Below are 20886 nucleotides of genomic sequence, written 5' to 3' on the forward strand. Positions count from 1 at the left end.
TCTCAATACAGAAAATAAAATATTATGTTGTTAAAAAGATTGATCTTTAAAAGCAAAATGTAATCTCTTTTCCCCGCTTAAAACATAAAATCGGAGTAAGAAGCAGTACACCGCTCACAAATGACACATCATAAATTGACACTTTCCATTGTGGTCTGAATTCGTTCAGCGTGACTTGTACTGGTTTTGCTGCTTGTTCAAGCTCAAAAGTGTCCTGGCTCGATGCGAGTCGTCAACCTGTGAAAATAATAATGCGAAACCTCTTGGCCTGACTGAGCCTGAGCCGATCCGACCCCAATCTTTTTTTTGATGGAAAGAGGGTTTGGAATGATAACTGTTGTAAATCTGGTAAATGTGATGCATTTTATCCTGAAGGATTGATTTGGGGCCATCTGTTTTATTGTGTATATACAGGGAGTATTATGGATACAAAAAGTAAGGGAGAATGTACTCGAAAGCAAAGCTCCGCTCATTTGTTCTTCTTTTTCCCTGCCTGTGGAACCGACTCCAACATTCTCTTAAATCTCATTCTTCTCTACAGGTCTTCAAGACAACTGTTCACCACCATCTCAGATCATTCCCCAACGAGAAACCCATGATCTTTTCTACCCCTGTTAACCGAAATACAAAATTATCTAAAAAAATAGAATAGAAAAGGTGATAGGAAGCCAAATAGATCCAGGTGGGAATCTACTTTGTTTGGCTGAATGTAAAGTCGCTGTATTCAGCACAGGTCAGATGTCACAATCTTCTCTTTTCTCTTACTATTTTAATCGATAATTTTTTTTGTTTATTAATTTTCATTTCATTCGTTTAATATCGACATTCGTTAAATGAGAGTGATCTATAACGTGTCATGCGACTCGATGAAAAGGGCCACCTAGTTATTTTGCACACATGCGGAGAGGGCATACTGGTTAAAGTGAAAAAAATAAAAATGAGAAGGGGATACAAGAGCGAAAGTAAGGTCAGAAAGTGTGGGAGAGAAGGAAAATGAGGTTAGGTGGAAATGGGAATAAAGGAAAGGCAGGAAGGGGGAATCGGAGGGCGGGGAGGTCAAAAAAATGATGCCATTTGGCATACATAATTTATAGATGGCTCCTTAAAAAAAATGGATGAACTAATGGTTGAATGAATACAATCATACCAAGCAATGTAACTCTGATGAATGTGCAGAATCTGCTCCAATTGTTTTTCTCAATGGTATAACCTGCCACTGCATGGCGGTGGAGATAATCCGTTGTGGAGTACAAAAACTATTGGTTTTGCCATATTTATCGTCAACGCACTACACTTTACATAGTTCTCTTCAGGTGGTTGTATTTTCTGCAATATGAAAGTATGAAACTTTAATGAGAAACTGAGACTTCATGTAATTTAACTGCTCGTATTTTTCAATGCATTCCGATGTTTTGCTCATCCAAATCGAGTCGGAAAATGAATGGAATTGGATGCTCAACGTGCTTAAGTGACTTTGCTGGATATTTTTGTTTACGATTGAGATTATGCTTGGGATGTTTAAATGCTTAAAAATCAGCAGGAATCTGTCACTGGAGATAATCAATGTAAGCTTGATAAAGAGATTACTATGTAGTATATTGTAATTGAACAATACTTAGATAATACGAGTAGAGTGCGACTTGCAGTTACAAAAAGGTCTTCATTTAACCTGCAACAAAGGCCGACGGCAGACTTCACGGACTGGTTAAAGCAGAAGTGCGATTTGCTGTCATGGCGTCTCTCGACTGTCGCCACTGTGCAAGCATCGCACCTTTTTAATAATTGATGTTCCACGACATTTTATCCTCCTTATTCGTTCCAAACACAATTTGGCAGATGGAGGTATGACTGGCCGGCTCCCTGTGCGCTGCATTTGATGCAGTGCCGTGGGCCTTGGTGGATATGCCGAGGAAATGGTGCTCGGTGAAGGGATATGAGGAAGGGCCCCACAAAAGGGTCAGGCCAAATGGGGTGCATGTTCTGCTTTTTTGTTCGCAGTCCATGTCACGACAGCTATGAATAACCAGCAATTCATGAAATAATCAGAGCTTACCCTAGGGGGGAATTGATTACACAGGTGTTTGACATATCAACTTAAATCATCAATATATTACATGGTGGATGCTTTTCAAACTTGACATGCATAGGAAGTGAGTCGATAATGCTTCAGGGCTTTTGGTCAAGTACGAAGCCATGTTGTGTAAGTGCATCGTATAAATATGTAATCTTGTGAAATGTGAGCAAAGTCTTTCATAATCACAGATTGATGCTGCCGATCATGTGTACGACTACAAACTACTTCCTCCAGTGGCAGGGAACTCAAAACTTTTGAACAGCAATTAACTTAGCACCCAATAATCTTTCTCGACATTCTGTCTTGTGGATGAGAATCTCAAGATAATGTTCTCAAAACGTAATAAGAATGGTGGTAGGTAAAAAAAAAAAAAAAATCATTCAGTTATTTTTCACTTTAAGGGCAGAAAAAACAACCATCCGGTTATGAAATTTTGTATTATTATCTAGATGCCATATAATAACTTCCTTGCATTGAGCATTCCCATTTATATTTTGAGCTGGAGATTTAAAACATCATGCATTCACACGCACAGAAGAGGCGTATTAAAGTCGATACGACATGTATAATCCTTATTTTTACTGCACCAATATATTTTGGTTCTCCACTGTGGGCTGCCGCCTTTGTTCTGCAAACGTTTTGTGCAAATCATTTATCAACGACCTTGGTAATAAGATGCGTGTCATGCACGTGGGGTGTTAAAAAAGTGATATTATTAACGAGATGCTCACAACATTCCAAGACACACTATACAGAGTATATCAGGGTCATCTGTGCCAACGAAGCAGCTCTTTGGCAAGAGATGTACTAGGTGGCTTGCCATTGCCTTTCAAGCACACCTGGATGTATATACATACATACACACAGATATATATATACACACACATATATATGTATATACACAGGTACATTTATTTTCTGTATACTTAAGTATTGAAAAAGAAAAGGTGTTGGCATGTCTTGGACTATTGTATCTCATTCCTGAAATATTTTGAACACTGCTTATATTTGGCAAGTGATCGCGGAGCACACAATGGCCAACTGTGCTGTGCATCTGATCTCCAGTCTTAATTGAATATATTTTCATGTTAATGATCTTGTATTAATTTATATCTTGGTTAAGTTTTGACAGCAATTCTGCATAATGTTATCTCTGACTTGAAGGCCTATGTTCTCTGAGGCTACATGGGTAATGACCTGCAGATGTATTGACCTGCGGAATTCCGGAAACAGCCGTGTTTGTTCCCCATCTGTAACTATCCCAAACTAACTGAAAACTCCGTCATACACTTAAGAATCCAATGGTGATTAATTGCGTAAATACATAGTTTCCCGCTTTTGACAGTGTAATGAAGGAAAGTGCTGTTAATGAACACTCAACTGAGATAAGGCCATTTTTAAATCTAGCACCAGAAGGATATACACACACACACACACACACACACACACACACACACACACACACATATATATATATATATATATATATATATATATATATATATATATATATATACACACACAGTACTGTGCAAAAGTTTCAGTTATTCCAATGATATTCATACTTTATGGTAAGTTAATGAAATTATCAGTAGTTACATATGTGTTTATTATTGTAAATTAATACTGAATGGAGAAGTTGGATCAGACGGGGCAACGGTTGCTAGAGTGAGATGTGCATGGAAGAAGTTTCGGGAACTGAGTGGCGTGCTGACGAGGAGGAGTGTCGTTGAAGCTGAAGGGAAAGGTGTATGCTGCACGTGTGAGAAGTGTTATGATTTATGGGAGCGAGACATGGGTAATGAACGTAGAGCAGCAACGAAGGCTGGAAAGGGTGGAAATGTGAATGGTTCGGTGGATGTGCGGAGTATCGTTGAGAGAGAGGAAGACAAATGATGAATTGCGAAAGATGATGGGAATAGAGCCTGTAATGGATGCTGTGAAGAGAAACAGGGTGAGATGGTTTGGTCATGTGTTGAGGAATGATGAAAGTGACTGGTTGAGAAGAGTGATGGAAATGAATGGAGAAGGAAGTACAGGATGGGGAAGACCGAGAAAGACTTGGCTAAAGGTGGTGGAATAAGAAATGCGGGCAAGGGGGTTAACAAGGGGAGATGCAGAAAATAGGGCAAAATGGAGAAGATTGTCATGTGGCCTGCAAGGCTAACCCCCACTCTAGCTAGTCTCTGATTCCTTAGTATCTCTCCCAGGTTACTCCCTCCTCCGGTATGATAGACCTGAGCCTCGTCCTGGAGGTGGGGTTGCTATCTTTATCAAAAACTCTCTTCCTCACTCGCCCTGCACTGCACTCTCTCCACCTCACCCCCAGGAATACCTCTGGCTACGGCTTCCCCTTCGCTCCCACCTCTTGTTCATATGTGTGTTTTACCGTCCACCAAACAGTGATGACTCCATCTACATCTCGCTGTCTGATAATATGGACCAACTTCTATCTACTCATCCCAACTCTTTCTTCCTCATATGTGGTGATTTCAATTGTCACCATGCCAGTTGGCTGGGTGTGGGTACCTCTCTCACCAGCCATTGCTCCTCAGCAAAGGACTTCTGCGACTCACTGGGACTGACGCAATCTGTCAATTTCCCGACCCGGATCTCAGTCAACGGAGCATCTTCTCTTCTGGACTTGGTTATGACTAACTTCCCTGAAAATGTCTGCTGCTCTTCTTCTGCTCAAATCAGATCATCTGATCATGTGCTTGTTAAAGTGGACATCTCTCTGACCATTCTCAGGGAGCCTGCTCAGCGTCGACGAGTCTGGCATTTCACTCAGACCAACTGGCACGGTCTTCAAGCAGCCATCAATCATCTGGACTGGTCTCCCATCTCTACCACCTCTGACATCAACTCATCCTGGGAATTCTTCCAAAGTAAATTGCTCTCTCTCATGCACAGATTTATCCCATCTCGTTTTCAGTTGTCATACCCTTCCTCCCGTCCATGGTACACGGAATCTTGTGGTGAGGCTGTTGCCCAGAAACAACTTGCCTTCGTCTCCTGGAAAGCAAATCCAACGGAAGGAAATCTCATTTCCTTTCACAAAGCCCGAAACAAGTGTGTGTCCACCCTCAGGAGAGCCAGGAAACAATATCTCTCCGTTCTCAAGACCGAACTCTCTTATCTGTCTCCCTCTTCCAAATCCCGGTGGCGTCTCGTCAAATCTGTTTCTGGTGGTTGTTCCCCCTCCATCCCCTCCCTTACCTCAAACGGTTACACAGCTGAATCCGCACGTGAAAAAGCTGAATGCCTTAACTCTGTGTTTGCCTCTAAATCTTGTGTCCCAAACCCATCCCTCTCTGTACCCACCATACCCAGTCGTACCCAGCTGCTCCTGGACTCAGTGTCCTTTCCTCCTGACAAGGTGGAAAAGTTTCTGTCAACCCTCGACTCTGATTCTGCAACTGGACCTGACGGCATCAGCCCACGGGTCCTAAAATCCTGTTCTTCCGCTCTTTCACTCCCTCTCTCTGTTCTCTTCACCCTCTCTTTTGCTCAAGGTCAACTGCCATCTGCTTGGAAATCAGCCAACATCACTGCTTTGCACAAAAAAGGTGCAAAAACAGAGCCTAGCAACTACAGACCAATCAGCCTTCTCCCAATTATCGGCAAAGTCATGGAATCCATCATTGCTTCGGATATGAAATCTTTCCTCTTCTCCAATGGCTTGATCTCTGATCATTAATTTGGTTTCAGACCAGGTCACTCTACTCTGGACATGCTGCTTCTGCTGTCTCAACAATGGATGGAGGTCCTCAATGCCAAACAGGAAATTAGAGCTGTCTCCCTCGACATATCACGTGCCTTCGATACGGTCTGGCACCCCGCTCTGCTCACCAAACTCTCCTTTCGTATCCATGGAAATCTCCACGCATGGCTGGCGGACTTCCTCTCTAGTCGTAGTCAACGTGTGGCCCTGAATGGGTTTCTCTCATCTCCTCTTCCTGTTCAGGCTGGAGTTCCCCAAGGCAGTGTTCTGGGCCCTGTGCTTTTTCTGGTCTTCATCAATGATCTCTCTGACTCTCTTGAAAATCCTCTCTATCTCTTTGCTGATGACTCCACTCTCTGCCGCTCCATTCCTCATCCCTCAGATCGGCAGTCTGCAGCCTCCTCACTCTCTGCAGACCTCGACAAAATCAGACTGGGCAAACAAGTGGAGCATGTCTTTCAATCCTGACAAATCTCACACTCTTACGATGTCTCTCCGAAAACACCGACTGGACAACCCTCCCATCTACTTTCTGAATAATCCTCTTCAAGAAGTTCTGTCACTCAAGCTTTTGGGTCTCACTATCTGCCATGATCTTTCCTGGGAAAACCACATTTCCAAGCTGGCCTCCAAAGCCAGTCGCCGACTGGGCATCCTCCGTCGTGCGAAGTCTTTCCTTGGCACACCTGAGCTCCTCACCACATACAAGGCTTGCATCCGCAGCTCAATGGAGTACTGCGCTCCCCTCTGGGCTGGTGCTCCTGCCTCACACCAAGCTCGTCTTCACGCTGTTGAAACCAATGCGTTCAGAATCATTGGAATCTCCCGCGATGACGCTATCTCCGAGGGTCTTTCACTTAATCACCGCAGGCAGGTTGGTGGTCTTTCCGTCTTCTTTCGACTCCTCTCCGGCCTTGCTCCCCCAGCTCTCTCTGGGCTCTGTCCCCCAAATATTCCTGCAGGTCACACAAGATCTGCCTGCAACCCTCTTATGGTTAAACTGCCAAAATCAAGACTCTCTGCTCACCTTCACTCCTTCACTCCTTCATTCCTCTTTTGTCCCGCCTCTGGAACAAACTCCCTCACTCTCTTCAATCCCACTCCTCCCTCCAGGTCTTTAAAACGGCTGTTCACCACCATCTCTTATCTTCCCCAATCCAAAACCTTGATCTTTTCTACTCCCGCTAATTTCACCCCAAATCCACTTTTTTGAGGTGACTTTTGACTTCTTTCCTGGAAGTCCTTGGTGTCCTTGCGTTTTATACCTATCCTGCCTCCCTCCAGGCCCTCTCCTTCCAAAAACATCTCCCGATGTCCCTGCTCTCAAATGTTGTGTTTGTGTGCTTCCTCCCCTTCTCTCCCCATCTTGTCGACCGCTCCCCTTTTTATATACTTTGTTTGCTTGTTTGTTTGATTTGTTTGTTTGATAAATGCTAGCTCTTTCACGAGCCTCGAGTCTGTATACAAAAAATAAAATAAAAAGAGCAGGGAAATGGCCTTAAAATGCATGTTGTTGTGTTTGTTGTATTGTAAATTAATACCCTTTATAAATGCGCATGAAACAATGTGCTTTTGTAAATAACAAGGATGGTGTCATTTTATAGAAACAGTCAATACTTTGTGTGTCCACCCTTTGCATTCTTGAGTGCATCACTCTTTCATCCATGCTTTCTGTATATGACTAAATCACTCTTACAGTAATATTGTACCAAATATTGTGTAGTACATTCCACAGTTCTGTAATGGCCTCTTGTTGTTCTGTAAGGTCCTGAAGTCCTCTTGTTCTTCTCTGTTTGCAGGAAATCCCATATGGCCTCGATGAGACTCATGTCAAAACCCTGGGGTGGCCATTCTAACTAACACTGGGAGCACATGAGCTGTAAACTTGTTCTCCAAATACTGTTATTCAGTATTGTAATTGCGTTTTGGATCATTATCTTGTTGGAAAATGAATCCTCTTGCCCTCTCCTGAATAGGTTTCCACATCTAACTGCATGGTGCTGCAGTATCTGCTTGTACTTCTTTTGTTAGTGTCCTATTGATTTTTACAAGTTTTCCAACACTAAAACCTGAATTACTTTAATAATTTATTTTTATTTACTGTACAAAAATCCACAACTGTTTACCACATTTTCTTTGTGGAAATTGGATATAACTAGCACATGATTCCATATTACCAGCACAATTCCCTAATTTATTTAATAAATATACTGTAGAACCCTGACATTCCTGAAGGATATGTTCCTGGAAAATGCCATGAATGTCGAATCCACAAAGGTTGGAGCAATGTTTCAATGGTAAAAATGAGCATAGGTTCCCTATTCATAAGGGGAAATTTGATTCATAAGCAAAACATTTTTTAAAGTTTAAACTTGGCAAGACGGCTATGGAAATGCACGAAATGCTCATAATGGTCTACGCAGATGAAGCTGTGACAAAGAAGACTGTTTTCAAGTGGTTTAAAAGGTTTCGGGAAGGAAAAGGCTCGCTGGAAGATGACGAAAGAAGCAGTCGTCCGTCAACAGCATGATTGGATGAAAACCTCACTCAAGTCAGCACTGTCGTCCAAGCAAATCGGTGTTTAGCCACTCAATAAATCGTAGAAGAGACCAGTCTTTCATTTGGTTATATTCAGGCCATACTGATAGACGTTATGAACATGAGATGCACAAAAGTCCGTTCCATATATACATATACATATACTAGTAGAAGGCCTGTCAAAAATGATGGGTTGGAACAGTTTTTTTGATGGTCCAGCCTCATGAACATGCCAAAGTTTGAAGGGTTGGCCTAATGTCAGGTTTGCTTATATCTTCTTTATTTATTAGACATTCCCAAGGTTCTCCCCTACTGCCAAATTCATCCCCATCTTTTCCATATCACACCTGGATTCCTCCCTTTTTGACCCTGCATTCATTTCTTTTAGTTCCTTTGTCATTTGAACACCCATGTTGTTAATTTCCCTGGTGGATATGAGCCCCATGGCATACATTTTGTTTTCTTCATCCCACTGGGTCAAAAATGTAAACAACTGTCCCATTAAACGGTCCCATTCCGTTGGCACCGCGGGCTCGACCCTCGTCGCCACCATGTGCGAGGCGCCATTTTGTGCGCCTCCAACCTTGTGCGTGGCGTCGCCATTTTGTGCACCTGCAACCCCCACTGTTAGTGTTGCACCTTCTCCAACCTACTCCCTGGGGTCCTGGGTCATTAACTCTACCTTATCTTCTAACCCCACCGGCATCCAGTTGCCTTGGTCCTCCATGGCACGAATCAAATTTGGGATATTCTAAAATTTCGGGCGCTCTTAATTTTGACCAAATTTTTTTGATGTTATAAAAAATTTGGTTCGGGCCTCAAATCTCACTCCCAGACACCATTTGTTACAGAACCCAACGTCGGCCTCCGTTCCCCTTATCGAGGGGGGATTAATCCCCTCGTTTATGACTGACCGACGTGGTCCCTGACGCTGCCCAGCTACCTCCGGAAAAGCAGGTGCACAGCCCCGTTCGTACCGCGGACAGATGTTAATTGCCGAGCGGTTTTAGCAACCGCGGCACGAACTATTAACAAGGAACTAACCCGATCCTTGAACGTTGACCAAATCGTGCCACAGGTGTCCAATGTGGAAACCTCAAAGACGAACGGATGTGAAGAAGAAGAAGGCAAAAGGTTGGAAATACGAATATTATTTATTACTACTATTTACACAATTAAAGAAACCAAGGAAGAAGGAAGGATAATAAAATAAAATACAGAAGAAGAAGAGGACACAGTGCAAATTAGCTTACCTATTACAGTCTTACTTAACCCCAAGGACAAGACAAAAGACAGACTACAATCACACTTACACGGGGAATGATGACAGGAATGGCAGGAGGTGGATGGCTGGAGGAAGAGGAAGGTTCAACTGGAGCAGATGGTTCGGGCTTGATCCCGCACGGGACGTCGGGCTGGACCTCGACGGCCACCGATGCCACCGATCCTGGTTCCCGCGTGGTAACGGGTCGAAGCTGCCTGGTGGAGTCAACGCTGCTTGGTGGAGTCAACGCTGCTTGGTGGAGTCAAAGCTGCTGGTACTGCTCGTGGTACTGCCTCTGAACTCATCTGCCGCATCTCTCTCTCTCTCTGGGGATAATACTGGGATTTACCGTCGCAGGTAAGGCACGATCTTTCTGCTGCGCGCTCGTCACCTCTGCTGGTCGCAAACCTTCTCTCCTCCCATCTCTTCATGCGCGATCCTCGAACGCATATATTAAGTGGGGTCGTGACACGCCCTCGGTCGTTTGGGTCCCGCCCATGTGCTCTGTTTGCAGCCTTATTTGGTAACGGAGCTGAACAGCTCCGCCCTTGTGGCGAGCCACGGCCACGCCTCTTCTCGGCGACCCCGCCTTCTTGTCCAATACAGAGCACCAAGGCCTGTTGAGAGGGCGCGCACCCCACGCTTGTTGAGCTGCTTTGCAGAGAGATAGAGAGTTTGCTGGGGTATGGCGTTATTGAAGGGGAGCTATCCTTATTTGTTAATGCAACGTGGTGTCAATCTAGTGGATACAGAGCCTTAATTAAACATAGAATAGGAAATAATTAGCAAGATGATTCTAAGATTGGCTGCGTGTAGCGATGGCCTAGGGTGCGATATTTAATAATTAATAAAAGGGGATTATATTACAAAGGGGGATATTTACAAGTGAAGGGGGGGGGGGGGGTTCCCAAATCTGTAACAATATTGTTGCGGATTTGAGAATCCTGTGGTTTTTTTTTTGTATTGTCGTAGTGTCATGAGAATTGTTGTAAATATCACCCTCCGTGTGTAAAGGTAATAGGTCATCCTCCTCGTTACTCCATATACATACACGTAGCCAATCATATACCCTCTTAAATAGTTATCTCCTTATTCTATGTAGTTGAAGGCTCTGTTCCCACTAGTTGACACTGCATTGCATCAAATTGAAATAAGGTAGAATCCCCTGTCAAGTGCAAAGCCTCAATTGCCAACTGCAATTGCCTCCATTGAGCACGCGGTCGGTTCGGAGAAGAAAGGCGTGTCTCCACCTCGTCATCAAAGGGTGGAGCCAAGAGAGCCCGAGCGACCAACCAAGGCTCAGGGGTTTGGCTTGAGAGGGCGGAAAGAGAACGATCGGGGAGGTTCGCGAAGGTTCGAGGGTGTGGCCTATATAACCCGCAGCGGGACGCCCCCCCAGGAGATGAGTCCTTGGAGAGCACGCGACGCACCCCACCTGAGGCGAGTAGAGACCAGAAGAGATGAGGAGAGGAGATGCGTCAAAGAGGAGAGTTGAGTGAGCATTCCACCGGAGCTGAACCACAGCAGCTTTGATTTCTGAACCACCGCAGCTTTGAACAAACCGGAGCTGAACCAACAGCAGTTTTGGCCACAGCAGCTTTGAGCGTCGAAAGCGGTTTTCGGCCGCGGCTACAAAGCGACGCCGCCGTGCGAACACGCCTGCGGAGGGGCGGCGGCTGCTCACTCCCGGCCCGACCATTCTCCTGCTCCAGCTGAACCTTCCTCTCCTTCCTGCCAGTCCTGTCATCATCCCTGTGTAAGTCTGACCGTAGTCTGTCTTTTGTCTTGTTCTGGGGTTAAGTAAGACTGTTTAGGTAAGTTAATAACTGCACTGTGTCTTCTGGTCCTTCCATCCTTTCTGTAAATTATTTTATTATCCTTCCTTCTCCTTGGTTTCTTTAATTGTGTAAATAGTTAGTAATAAATCATATTTGTTCTTCCTACCTTGCCTTCTTTCCTTTACATCCGTTTCATCATTGTCTTTTCCCTCATTGAACACCTGTGGCACGATTTGGCCAACGTTAAGAATCGGGTCAGTTCTTGTTAATAGTTCGTGCCGCGGTTGCTAAACCGCTCGGCAATTAACATCTGTCCATGGTCGTGAACGGGGTTGCGCTCCTGCCTCTCCGGAGGGAGCTGTGCAGCGTCAGGACTCACGTCGGTCAGTCACGAACAAGGGGACTAATCCCCCCCTTCATAAGGGTAAGAAGGCCGACGTAGAGATCCGCAACAATATACAGACTTGGCATTTAATATGGAATATTTTTTTTTCCTTGACTTGGGTTTACTTTCTTAACTCAGATATCAATCTGGTGAGTTTCTTTTACACTTTGGTGATTTATTTGTTAAAAGAACCATGTCACTGATTGTCTGTCGCAGCAAGAAGTCAACAACAGGATTATACCACAGGTGGCGTGAGAAAATGTCCGGACAGGTGCATTTGATGATTGGCTTCATAGTCGGGTATACAAGGGTTGTTGCGTTCTGTATTAGTGGAAAACAACTGCTGCACGTCTCCAAAAGTTATTGCCGCTTCCTCTGGAGATGGTCCGTCAACTCGACAATGCTGTTTATCATGGAGTGGTGGCTTTACGAAATTACGGCATGAAACCGTGCTATTGCTCGGCAGTATGGCATCACTCAAGGTCAGGTATCAAAGATCCTGAAACGAAATGCTCAGAGGGGTGTCCCTACTCAAATACCGAGGGCAGGACGTCCCCGCAGAACCACAAGGAGGGATGATCGCCAGCTGGACCGGTTAGTCCGCAATGGCCGTATCAAGTCAGCTAATCGGCAGAGGGCTGAGTGGCAGCAACTGACAAATGTGCCTGTATCCAGAAGGCTATCGTGCCAGGCGTCCCCTGAGAAAGCCACGCCTGACCAGACAACACCGCCAGCGCCGATTGCAGTGGGCCAGAGAGCACCGTCAATGGCAGCCAGGACACTGGAATCACGTGATCTTCAGTGACGAGTCTAGATTTCTGGTCTATCGTCAAGATGGCCGCGTCCAAGTGTTCAAACAAGTGCATGAAGCCTACAACAAAGATTGTATAGTGCCAAAAGTCCAAGCTGGAGGTGGTGGGGTGACCGTTTGGGCTGCTTTTCATGCAGGGGGCAAAACCTACCTGGTTGTTCTGAATGGAAACCTGAACCAGTTCAAGCGCAGGGCCATTCTGGACGAAACATTGCTTCAATTTGCTCGTGCAGCCTTTCAAGGAAACTTTGTCTTCCAAGATGACAATGCACGGCCTCATCGTGCTCGCATGATCCAACACTTTCTTGCTGACCGTGGTGTTGAGCATATGGAGTGGCCTGCCATGTCCCCGGATATGAATCCGATAGAGAACTTGTGAGCAGAATTAACGCGTCAAATCGACCACTTGGACCAGCAGCCGACCTCTGTGCGTGAATTGCAGCAGACTATTGTCACTGCATGGCAAGCGATTCCTGTCCAAACCTTGGCAAATCTCGTGAACAGCATGCCTCAACGTGTACGTGCTCCCCTGAATGCTTGTGGGGGTTACACGAAGTACTGAACTGTAATTTTACTGTCCGTAATCCCAGTCGTAATTTAACTTTTGTTTTTGTTAAAAAATTTTTGGCTAATGTGCAAAATAAAGAGATACTTCTGGAAAACGTACAGAAGTTTAACCCAGTACTGTCCGTGAATTGAGTTCGATATCAGTTTACATCACTTTCAAGGATCAATTTATTTGCTTCGAAATGTCAAATGTGGTTTTTGTTTCTTTTAAAGGTCACATTAACAAAATCTCGAATAATTTCAACATAATTCCAATCAACTTTTGGTTCCAAGTCATCTTGAAAAGTAAGTTCACCCCCACAAAAAAATATTCCATATTAAATGCCAAGTCTGTATATATATATATTTATATATTTATTTTTTTATATATTTTTATATATATAGGCATTGCTCTATTTATACCCATTCCTTTTACGCATTTTCAGCTTAACCATTTTCAGCTTAACACCATGGAAGAATTAGGGAATACTTTTCGATGTATGACTGTGATATTCGGTTTAATGCCTTCGGTGGCGCTTAGGGAAATGTGACGTTACCGTATAACGCATTTCTCCTTCATAGCTCTTCCATCCGCACTCAGATGTCGTTACATAAGGAATGTACAGTTCACTGTAGTACTGCGTGCCCACCTTCAACTTGTGTATAATATATCAAGTGTCTTCCAGTGACGTTATTTATCTCATATTTTGTCTTCCACGGAGCATGACTGGAAAACTCCAAACTAGGCCTGGTAATCCTGCTAAGCGATCACAGCAAGTAATTCGCTTGGAAGTGAAGCTAGACATTGTTAAGAAAAGAAAATGGTGAACGAATTACGGACATTAGCCATGCATGTAGCCTTGCATCATCAACTATTCAAACATTTCTAAAGAACAGTGAGAAAGTCAAGGCAAGTGGTGAAAGTGCAGTCGCAGGAAGTGCATTGCGAGTTATGCTCCTGATTGTGGAATGGAGAAATGTGCCATTGAGTTTGATGATAATACAGGAAAAAGCAAGGTTATGTTGGCAAGATTTTAAAAAGCAACCGCCCCTAGGAGTTAGGAGCAAGGAACCAAATAATTTTGTACATATTTGCATTGTTTGTTTCAGTGGTGTAGAACGTTAAGGAGAACAGATAAGTTAGCTACGGCTCGCTTCCCACAGCCCCTCCTGATTTATTTCATAGGCTAATTAGGTGTGATTTGGTAAGTGGTAAGGCTGGAATGGTAACGCCTGCATTGAACTTTACAGGAGGAGGTAGGACCGTGTAGATTAGCATGGACCATGTGCGAGTAGGAAGACATTTCGATGTACATAAGTAGAAAAAAAACTGAGCTTAAGGTTGTTTGTGTGTTCTTCACACGGGGTGTAAAAGACATGCTAATTAGGTAGGGTTCAAAGATTATTTCCCCAGTGATCTCCCCCCATGTGATTTTTCCCTACGTTTTTATAACGAGGCCGGAAATAAAAACTGCCGTCCATTAACCAACAACCACTCGGTCTCGCGGTCTTGAGGTCTCGCGAGATCTCGGAGACGGTGGGAGGGATTTTCGAAGTTCCACACGGTCTCCACGTTTTTCGAAGTTAAGTCTGTTCACAACTGTATTTTGTCGAAACTGTATTTATCTTTCGGTGTGTGACGTTATTGTGTGCAACTTTGGTTGTTTCTCGGTGTTTATCTTTCATAAATTGATCGTCTGTTTGCCGTGTCGCGAGCAAGGCCTTTGCCGCGTCGCAAAGGATTTGAAATCGAAGTTAAGTGATTGTTCCCATTTGTATTTTCGTTAAAACTGTATTTATTTATGGTGTTGTACGTATATTGTGTCCCGACGAAGATTTTTCGGTGCAAATCTTTCATACCTGTATTGAAAATCGTGTTAATTCGTGTCGTGTCTTGAGGCCTTGTACAGTGTGCACTGTACAACCTTGAGGCTTTGTTTTTCTCTCAGCGGTCCGTCGTTTGTGATCCAATAACTTTCGTTCTCTGTATTCCCAGGCTTTTCACCCATAGCCTACTTCCTTGTGTAAATCTCAACTCAAAAACAAACAAACAAAAAAAAACAAAAAAAAAACAACATTTCCTTCTCTGTTCTCATTCGTTTATTCATTCTTATTCGTTCGTTCGTTCTTCGACCACGTGTTTCTCCCCCATTTCCCCAGATAGTTTTCACTCATTAACCTTCAATGTTTACACTTTCCCCTCAAGTTATGTATTCCGTCATATTTTATAACACCTTTTTCTTCTTCTTCTTTAAAAGGCTGCTTTCGACTTGCTCACCAAATCGATTCATCCCAAAAAAAATATCCATCTCCTATAGTGCCTTTTTTCTACATTCCCTAAACTCTCCTGCACTCCATCCTCCATCCAGCGTCCTTAAACGTATTTTTAACTCGAAGGTCACAAGAAACTCATTTTGCAATAAATGTTCGTTTCCCATAAATCGTACACTTTCAAAAATCCAATCTCACCCCTACCCTCCAAATCTTCCCCATAATCCCTCCCCTCCAAATCTTCCCCATCACCCCTCCCCTCCAAATCTTCCCCATCACCCATCCCTTTCAAATCTCCCCCCTTGCCCCCTCCCTCCTAAACTACCCCCTCACCCCTCCCCGCCAAGACGCCCCCTCACCCCTCCCCTCCTAGACTCCTGCCTCACCCCTCCCCTCCAAATCTCCCCCATATCCCATCCCTTTCAAATCCCTCCCCTTGTCCCTTCCCTCCCAAACTCCCCCCTCACCCCTCCCCTTCAAATCTCCCCACCCTCATTGCTTCTCAATTTCCCCCCTCTCACTCCCCCTCCTCAAAGCGTCCTCCCCGCTTCTTCCCCCTTCAAACTCTCACCTCCATCTCCCCCAACCTTCTGCCTCGCTCTTCCCCCTCCTCAAATAACACCTCATTGTGGCTCACCCAATCACCATCAAACCTTTTGTCCGCCCCATCCTTCCCTTTCTCCGAGCTATTCTGAAATCTCTGACACACCTTCAACAGCTCTCCCTACCTCTTCCACCTCTTCCACATCTTACCCTACCCCTCCTCCCCCCTGTTCTGTATCTGATGCTCCCCCTTCCTCTTCATTAACGGTATGGACCTCAAACATCCGGGGCCTTCGTTCAAACTTAACTGATCTCTCCATACAGGTTGCTTCTGTCAAACCAGACGTGATCTGCTTAACATAAACTTTCCTCCTTTATGATGTCTCTGATTCCATAGTATCTCTCCCGGGCTACTCCCTCCTCCGGTATGATAGACCTGAGCCTCGTCCTGGAGGCGGGGTTGCTATCTTTATCAAAAACTCTCTTCCTCACTCGCCCTGCACTGCACTCTCTCCACCTCACCCCCAGGAATACCTCTGGCTACGGCTTCCCCTTCGCTCCCACCTCTTGTTCATATGTGTGTTGTACCGTCCACCAAACAGTGATGACTCCATCTACATCTCGCTGTCTGATGATATGGACCAACTTCTATCTACTCATCCCAACTCTCTCTTCCTCATATGTGGTGATTTCAACTGTCATCATGCCAGTTGGCTGGGTGTGGGTACCTCTCTCACCAGCCATGGCTCCTCAGCAAAGGACTTCTGCGACTCACTGGGACTGACACAATCTGTCAATTTCCCGACCCGGATCTCAGTCAACGGAACATCTTCTCTTCTGGACTTGGTTATGACTAACTTCCCTGAAAATGTCTGCTGCTCTTCTTCTGCTCCGATCGGATCATCTGATCATGTCCTTGTTAAAGTGGACATCTCTCTGACCATCCTCAGGGAGCCTGCTCAGCGTCGACGAGTCTGGCATTTCACTCAGGCCAACTGGCACGGTCTTCAAGCAGCCATCAATCATCTGGACTGGTCTCCCATCTCTACCACCTCTGACATCAACTCATCCTGGGAATTCTTCCAAAGTAAATTGCTCTCTCTCATGCACAGATTTATCCCATCTCGTCTTCAGTTGTCATACCCTTCCTCCCGTCCATGGTACACGGAATCTTGTGGTGAGGCTGTTGCCCAGAAACAACTTGCCTTCGTCTCCTGGAAAGCAAATCCAACGGAAGGAAATCTCATTTCCTTTCACAAAGCCCGAAACAAGTGTGTGTCCACCCTCAGGAGAGCCAGGAAACAATATCTCTCCGTTCTCAAGACCGAACTCTCTTATCTGTCTCCCTCTTCCAAATCCTGGTGGCGTCTGGTCAAATCCGTTTCTGGTGTTTGTTCCCCCTCCATCCCCTCCCTTACCTCAAACGGCTACACAGCTGACTCCGCACGTGAAAAAGCTGAATGCCTCAACTGTGTTTGCCTCTAAATCTTGTGTCCCAAACCCATCCCTCTCTGTACCCACCATACCCAGTCGTACCCTGCTGCTCCTGGACTCCGTGTCCTTTCCTCCTGACAAGGTGGAAAAGTTTCTGTCAACCCTCGACTCTGATTCTGCAACTGGACCCGACGGCATCAGCCCACGGGTCCTAAAATCCTGCTCTGCTGCTCTATCTCACCCTCTCTCTGTTCTCTTCACCCTCTCTTTTGCTCAAGGTCAACTGCCATCTGCTTGGAAATCAGCCAACATCACCGCTTTGCACAAAAAAGGTGCAAAAACAGATCCTGGCAACTACAGACCAATCAGCCTTCTCCCAATTATCAGCAAAGTCATGGAATCCATCATTGCTTCGGATATGAAATCTTTCCTCTTCTCCAATGGCTTGATCTCTGATCATCAATTTGGTTTCAGACCAGGTCACTCTACTCTGGACATGCTGCTTCTGCTGTCTCAACAATGGATGGAGTTCCTCAATGCCAAACAGGAAATTAGAGCTGTCTCCCTCGACATATCACGTGCCTTCGACACGGTCTGGCACCCCGCTCTGCTCACCAAACTCTCCTCCTTTGGTATCCATGGAAATCTCCACGCATGGCTGGCGGACTTCCTCTCTAGTCGTCGTCAATGTGTGGCCCTGAATGGGTTTCTCTCATCTCCTCTTCCTGTTCAGGCTGGAGTTCCCCAAGGCAGTGTTCTGGGCCCCGTGCTTTTTCTGGTCTTCATCAATGATCTCTCTGACTCTCTCGAAAATCCTCTCTATCTCTTTGCTGATGACTCCACTCTCTGCCGCTCCATTCCTCTTCCCTCAGATCGGCAGTCTGCTGCCTCCTCACTCTCTGAAGACCTGGACAAAATCACAGACTGGTCAAACAAGTGGAACATGTCTTTCAATCCTGACAAATCTCACACTCTTACTATGTCTCTCCGAAAAGATCGACTGGACAACCCTCCCATCTACTTTCTCAACAATCCTCTCCAAGAAGTTCTGTCGCTCAAGATTTTGGGTCTCACTATCTGCCATGATCTTTCTTGGGAAAACCACATTTCCAAGCTGGCCTCCAAAGCCAGTCGCCGACTGGGCATCCTCCGTCGTGCGAAGTCCTTCCTCGGCACACCTGAGCTCCTCACCACATACAAGGCTTTCATCCGCAGCTCAATGGAATACTGTTCTCCCCTATGGGCCGGTGCTCCTGCCTCACACCTAGCTCGGCTTCACGCTGTTGAAACCAAAGCTTTCAGAATTATTGGAATCTCCCGCGATGAAGCTATCTCTGAGGGCCTTTCACTCACTCACCGCAGGCAGGTAGGTGGTCTTTCTGTCTTCTACCGACTCCTCTCCGGCCTTGCACCCCCAGCTCTCTCTGTGCTCTGTCCCCCAAATATTCCTACAGGTCGCACAAGATCTGCCAGCAACCCTCTGATGGTTAAACTGCCGAAATCTCGGCTCTCTGCTCACCTTCACTCTTTCATTCCTCTTTTCTCCCGCCTCTGGAACAAACTCCCTCACTCCCTTCAATCCCACTCCTCCCTCCAGGTCTTTAAAACAGCTGTTCACCACCATCTCTTATCTTCCCCCATCCAAAACCTTGATCTTTTCTACCCCCGCTAATTCACCCCAGATCCACCTTGTTTGAAATTCCAACTTCTTTCCTGGAAGTCCTGGCAGTGTCCATATGTTTTATACCTCTCCCACCGCCCCCTTCCCATGCCCCCCCCCAAAGCCCTCGCCCTCTCTCAGATCTCTCGATGTCTCCATGTCTCTCGGTCCCTGCTCTCAAATGTTGTGTTTGTGTCCTTCCCCCTCTCTCCCCATCTTGTCTACCGCTCCCGATGTTATATGTTTTATGTGTCGGTTTGTCTTTCTGTGTGATTAATGTTCGCTCTTTCACGAGCCTCGATCTTGTATACAAAAAAAAAAAAAGAAAAAAAAAAAAACCACCACTGTAGACAGTGCCGAACATTCCCGATCGGACAATTAAACCCCGCCTATAAAGGTTCGTAACTGACAGGCAACTGATCCCGCCCCAACAACCAACTAAGGAACAAGGCCACACCCCCAGAGTGGGACAAGCGGCGTGGAAATTATTGTGGCCGGCAGACCACGCCCCGAGCTTCATCATTCGTCGAGCTGACCATGGAGCGATTGGGTGGAACTTGGCGATTGGTCAGTGTGGAGACGTCTCAAGTTATGATTATAGATTTACCTCACCATTCATTGTATTTCGTGCTTTATTTCATTAAACCATTATTTGTTGCATTTCATTTGTTGTATTGTTGATTTTCCTTGTCTCGTTTCTGTGTTTGTGGGTTCGAGGAATAAACCCGTGTGGCGGCCATCTGTAAAGGTAAGAACTTTGGTCCCGTTCCATGCGCAATGGACCATCCGCCAGTTTTAGATACGTGCCTCGGAGTTAAAACTGTTCGGCTATCTGCCGCCCGTGATCTTAATCACCAGCGACACGACAATATATACATACATAGATACATACATACATACATACATATCCAGGTTGAAGCAACCGATTTATTTCTGAGCAAACTTCAAATGTGTCCTTTGCCAGCTTTGCAACTGGCTGTGTTAATCCTAATGCCCAGTCCTTTCTGTAATTTAGCATTGCAAGCATCCTAATATGAAAAAAATGCTTAGCAGCTTTAGTTCACATCTGCTGCATCATTTAACACTGCTCACTTTTGTTTTTTATGGGGAGAAGAAAGAGCACATATTTTTACATATTTGTCTACACTGAATCAGCCTGCATTGCAGATGGTTTTTGCATTGTGGTACTTTAGAATGAAAAAGGCATCTCAAAAAAGTTTCCCTTTGAGGTTTTCAGGGTGAGTGTAAAGAATTTTCTCTTCAGAGGTTTCGGTGCAAGCACTGTTTACATGTGTTTTTTAGTTTGCTTTTTCATTTAATTCAGTAACTTTCATTGCATTATAATGCCAGTTAGTCTATAATACTCATCGGAAAAGTGGTGCACAGTATTATAGAGGAGTCTGTTGCTGGAATAAGACTTGTAGAATGCATTACATTTATGTTGTTTTAAACGCAATCAAATTTTGCATTGAGATCCTGATATAATGCAAAGGTTAATAAATAAAACAGATCCTGATATCAATGCAAAGAGTAATAAATAAAACGGATCCTGATATAATGCAAAGATAAATAAATAAAACTCATGTACCTAGGGAGGTGTGTAAAGATACTGCACAGTACTGCAGTGCGAGGGTTGCATTGAGAAAAGTGGAACGCTAGGGTGCGATGGAGGTGCAGGACTCATCAAAAGTTCAATTATGTTTGGTGGAGATGCTGGACTCATCAAAGGTTCAATTCTGTTTCACAAGTTCAGTAGACATACGGTACTCATCAAAAGGTCAATTATGTTTGGCAGGTTAGGTAGAGATGTGGTACTCATCAAAAGTTCAATTCTGTTTGGTAGTTCGGTGGCGATGAG

This window comes from Myxine glutinosa, chromosome 2 (genome assembly GCF_964187855.1).
Source record: "Myxine glutinosa chromosome 2, kmMyxGlut1.1, whole genome shotgun sequence".
Classification (NCBI taxonomy): Eukaryota; Metazoa; Chordata; class Myxini; order Myxiniformes; family Myxinidae; genus Myxine; species Myxine glutinosa.